Genomic DNA, 5977 nt, shown 5'->3' with positions numbered 1-5977 from the left:
ATTACACCCATCATACTCATCATCTGTGTAAGCAATCAGATCAAAGATCTGTTCTTTCAGTATAAAATCCCCAGGTCAGGCTTCCCTTTAAGATATCTTAATATTCTCTTCACAGCAAGCATGTGAGAAACCTTAGGATTAGCTTGAAACCTAACACATACACACATAGCAAACACGATGTCAGGTCTTGATGCAGTCAAATACATTAAAGATCCGATATTTACTCTATATTCATGTTGATCCACTGGCTCCCCCTTTTCATCAGCTACCATCTTTTCATGAATGTTCATTGGAGTAGATACTGTCTTTAGATCATTGCACTTAAACTTTGTGAGAATGTCTTGCACATACTTGGATTGATTATTGAAAATCCCATCAGCTTTCTGTTGAACCTGTAATCCAATGAAGAAGTTCATCTCACCCATGGAGCTCATATTGTACTTAGACTTCATAACTGCCTAAAAATCTTTGCACATCTGTTCATTGGTGGACCCCAAAATAATGTCATCCGCATACACTTGAACCAATAACAGATCCTTCCCTTTTCTTTTAAAGAACAATGTCTTGTCTATAGCACCTCTACAAAATTCATTGTCTAACAAATGATTTGATAGTTCATCATACCAACTTGGAGCTTGAAACAATCCATACAAGGCTTTGCTTAACTTGTACACCCTATTTAGATAGTCCGGATCTTCAAATCCTGGTGGTTGAGTAACATACACCTCTTCATCAACCTTTCCATTCAGAAATGTAGACTTCACATCAAGTTGATACACCATTATATTCATTGAAGCAGCATATGTAAGAAAGATTCTTATGGCTTCCAATCTTGCCACAAGAGCAAATACTTCTTCCAAATCAATTCCTTCTTCTTGCAAAAACCCTAGTGCTACCAATCTTGCCTTATTCTTCACTACAATACCTCTTTCATCCTTCTTGTTCCTAAAGACTCACTTGATGCCTATTGCATACTACCTCTTGGCTTGTCAATCAAATCCCAAACATGTAGGGATCTGAATTGAGCTAACTCTTCTTGCATTGCCTCCAACCAGCTGTTGTCCTTCAATGCTTAATTGGTGTTTTTGGTTTCAATTTGAGATAGAAATCAAGCATACAAACAGATATTTGTTGTTTCTGAGGCATTTCTTGTCACCCTTTCATGCAGGTCACCAACGATGTTTTCAATAGGATGATTTCTTTTAGTAGAGGTTGTTTAAACAATATGTTCTGCATTGATTTCTGAATCCAAGTTTGAAACATTTATTTCAGGCTCTTCTTCTTGATCATTTTAAGCATTTGGAGTAGGTTCCATGTTGTTCTCCTAAATTTGAAGTTGAAGCTTCTTTGCTTCCAATTTGAAGAGTATCAAAAAATGATTGAAACATAGTTCGATTTGCAATTTCATCAGCTTGATCTATCTGAGTGGTTTCTTCAGATACTTCAGGTGTTCCCATAGGCATTTCAGCATCATTGTTAGCATTCTGATTCATATTGTCTTCAACATTCTGATCAATTTCACCCTCTTCAACTTTATTCTCTCTTTTCTTTTGAAATTCAAACTCTCCACCATTTCCAGCAACCTTAGACCAAAGTTTGTCCAAATCAAGTCTTTGTTCATTTGCAGCTTCTGGAACAATGGTCTTGTAAGCTCCTTCATTAAGGTCTTCATAATATATCTTGAATGACTTAATCAGTTTTTCCAAATTAAACAACCAACTTGGACCATCAACATTGTTGAATTGATTCTCATTAAACACAATATCAGAAGATTCAATAACACACATATGCTCTTTCACATAAACTCCGTATGCCTTAGACTGTGAGGAGTAACCAACAAAGAAGCATTCCAAAGACTTGGCTTGGAATTTGTTCAAATAATAATCGGTGTTCAGAAGAGAACACTTGCAGAAAAAACGCTTGAGGAACTTCACATGTGGTTTTCTTTTGAACAAAATCTCATATGGGTTGTTGTTGTGAGATTTGTTGAGTAACCCCCGATTCTGAATATAAAAACCTTTGTTGATAGCTTCTGCCCAAAAATTAACAGGTAGATGGGCATCAGTAATCAAGATTCTTGCAGCTTCAATCAAAGTTCTATTTCTTCTCTCAGCCACTCTATTTTTCTCAGGTGTTCTAAGAGCACTAAATTGTTGAAACATTCCCTTAGCCACATAAAACTCATCCATCACCCCATTCTTAAACTCAGTTCCATTATCATTTCTAATCACCTTCACTCTCTTATCCAGCTGATTCTCCATTCTAGTCATGTACCCCTTTATCAACTCAGCAATTTCATCTTTGGTTGCTAAGAAAAACAGCCATGTAAATCTTGAATAATCATTTGTGATTGCGAGACAAAACTTCTTCCTCCCTACACTAGGTAAACTCACAGGACAAAAGAGATCCATGTGAAGTAATTCCAGCACTTCTTCAATTGAATTTACTAGTTTTGTCTTGTAGGCTGATTTGTGTTGTTTTCCTTTGATGCATGAGGAACACTTGTCATCCAACTTGAACTCCTTGGTTAGAAGACCAATCACATGTTATCCTTTCACCAGCTTGTTCATGTTCTTCAGAATAAGATGACACATCTTCCTAAGCCACAACGTTGTTTACTTCTCAGTTGCCTTTAGCACAAAGCATGATCCACCCCATGATATTGCATTCTTCATTCTCAACTCATATAAGTTCCCATTCATGGGTGCCATCATCATGATCATGTTTGGAGATATCAAAAACTCAGGTTTTAGAATGAAGCAATGTGCATCATCAAAACCAACTTTATACCCCTTGTCACAGACTTGAGATATACTCAGTAGATTGTACTGTAGACCCTCCACATTCAACACATTTTCAAAAGATACTTTTCCATTGGTAAGTGTGACTCTTTCAAAAGATACATTTTCAACACATTTCCAAAAGATACTCTTCCAATTATTTTCCCCCATTCTCATCACTTCAAAATACAACTAGTCCTTCATACTTCTCTTCATAATTCACAAGTGATCTCCTATCACAAGTCATGTGCCTGGAACATCCACTATCCATGTACCATACAACAGTAACCTCAGTGGAATGTCCCTACACATAAAGAAACAAACTTATCAGTTATGATTTGAAGTAAAAATTTTAACAGTTTGCATTTTCGTAACAATAGTATTATAAATGTCAGTTGGAACTGGATCTTCATGCAAAACTTCACAGGAATCATCAGATTCATAACCAATTTCAACTTTGCTATCCCTTTCTGGAATCACACATGGTTCTAACACTTGTTCTTTCCTTTTCAAACTAACTTTAGTAGTTTCTTCATTTGTCTTCCATTGAAAGCCTCTTGACTCAAACCCTTGCTTCAAGAGAAACTTTTCATCACCATTCAATCTATCCAGCCCCTTCTTACTAAACTTCTTAGTCACATCAGTATTTCTTATTTTTTTCTTTGGCATGTGCATTTGAACTTTCATTCAGTTTCAGCATAGCTTTTAATCTATTTTCAACCTTAACTCTATCATCTTCTAAATCTTGATCACATTTCTCATTTCTTAAGTACTTTTTATACTTCTTCTTGTATAGACCTAAGTCCTGTCCACATAACTTATCATGAATCACATACTCATCTTCCTCTTTATTCTAGCATGAATCTATATGATGACCATAGGTGTCACGTTTCTTGCACCACACTTTGCCTGAACTTCCAAGCTCTAGGATACTTTGTCATTTCTGAACCTTTCACTTGGTTTAGGCACATCCAATCCCATGATTTCTGAGCATATGTGCATTTGTCAAAATCCACCTGAATTGTTCCACACACATCTATCTTTGGCTGATCTTTGGCCTTTAAAAACTTTATTTCCTTCAACTACATTGTGGACTGATTGATCTTTCTTCTCTGTCTGGACTTGTTCTTCTTCTTGGCACAAAGTCAGGATCTCCAACATCAAATAGCTCATGATTGGAGAAAATTAGATATATTGATTTAATTTTGTCAACACCAGTAGAGCTCTTGATTCTTGTTTTATGAGACTGTGAATTTCCACACAACTCAAACACCTAGTGATCATCCCTCATCTTTTCATGGTGTGTTTTCAGTTTGTTAGACTGCTTTGGTAATCTTGGCACCTTTTCAGTTGATTTCTTCTTATTTTACTCTTCACTTACTTCACCTTTGCTGCTGCAGCTACAAGAGCTACACTCACTTGAAACATCTTCCTTTGTCTCCAAATCTTACTATTCTACCCTTTTCTGTTCACTCTGATCAACTGGTGGAACACTCACATCTATAACAAATTCACCTTCTGTACTGACAACCACATTCTCATAGAGACTTACAAACTCCTCTTTATCCTCAAAATTTGAATTAAACTGCTTCAAGTACTCTTTTCTATTTTCTTTCTGAACCTTCAAAGGATATTTGTCACAAAATGGTTGTGATAATGTTTTGTACTTATCTTCTGGTTTCCTCCTCTTAATTTTACCCATAATGTTCACAGTTGATACAAGATTCTTCAAGAAGTCAATCTTTATCTGAAACTCAGTGTTCTTCAACTTTTCTTTAGTATACATCTTCTTCAACCCTTCAACCTCTTGATTTAGTCTTGACTGAGTTTTGTAACTTTCAACACAATCTTCTTCCAAACTCTTGATTTGGTTCACGTAATTTTTCTCACTCATATCATAGAGCCACATCCTTCCTGCTACACTCACCTGCCATTTTCCTACTTCTCTTTTCAAATCGTCAATTATTAGTAACAAGTCAGATGCTGAAGGTTCAGAAGGTACCTGTGAACGTGATGTTGCTCCTCTAGTTTCATTGATCTTTGCCATGTAGGCAACATTTACCATCTCCATCTTAGCTGCATAGTGATCGCCACATTCCTTTGATCCCTTCCTTGATTGTTCACTCCATCTTGCCCCCTATTCTGATTAGTTTGAAGTTGAAGCTGATTGTTTCTAGGTTTCTGTCGATGGTTGGTTTCTTGGCTGATAGTTTTGCTGGTTCTTATTCTGATTTTGATAAAACCGTGTAACGCCTGTTAATTTCCGGTTCCAAGAGTTAAAACTTGTAGAGTACGTATAATCCTTGGGATTTATCCTATGTTTCTCGGAAGCCTTTGCGTCATCTCGGTACGTTAAATCACTTAGGTTTCCACCCAAGTTGCTACACACTTCATACTGGAGGGACTAGAGTGTAATTTATTTTATATCATAATATATAAGAAAAAAAAAACCTAACCCTAATACCCATGCAGCGCCGATCGGAAGAGAGACCCCCCCTGATCGAAATTCTTCTGTCCAGCCAGCTTTGATCCGTAAAAACTTCAATTCCAGGTCGGTTTTATGATTCCCCATGTCTCTTACACGTTAATTGACCTTTGAATTACGCGTATTGATCGAAAAACGGCTTGTTGTAGGCTAACCGGGTGGCTGTCCAATTGAGTTTTTCCGGGACTGTTTTGAGTGAGGTTTTTGCATCAAAATCCTCCTAGGTATGTGTAGTACATCATATTAAAATTTCGTGGCCATTGGAGGTGTTTAGGTCGGTAAATCCATTTCAGTTCGAAAACTAGGGTTTATTGGGTGTAGAATTGTCAATTGTTGAGTTTGATGCGTTAATCGATTGAATGACCAACCGAATCAGTTTGCATGGCCCTAGGGGGGTTTAAGGGCTGTGGGAAATTTTTTTTTTTTTGGAAACTCGGGGCTGTTTAGGTTGGTGATTAGTTAATCGAGTCGGTTGTGCGTAAATGGTCGTTTAAACATTAAAGTGAGCGTTGTAAAAAGGAACCGTCGACCCTATCAACTCAGGGGACATAATTATGATGTACGAAAAGGTTAAGATGGGAATTTGGTCCATTTGGGGCTGATTTGTTTGAAAATTGGTTTTAAGATTTGGTGCGCGCAAATTCAACTCGATTTGCATACCAACGGGTGAGTTGTACATCATGGTTAACCCCGACCATGATCGTAGGGTGGA

Source organism: Bidens hawaiensis, unplaced genomic scaffold (assembly GCF_021521415.1).
Source record: "Bidens hawaiensis isolate Kalapana, Puna unplaced genomic scaffold, B.hawaiensis_p1.1 tig00005806_1, whole genome shotgun sequence".
NCBI classification, from domain to species: Eukaryota; Viridiplantae; Streptophyta; class Magnoliopsida; order Asterales; family Asteraceae; genus Bidens; species Bidens hawaiensis.
This window is presented reverse-complemented; position numbering follows the sequence as displayed.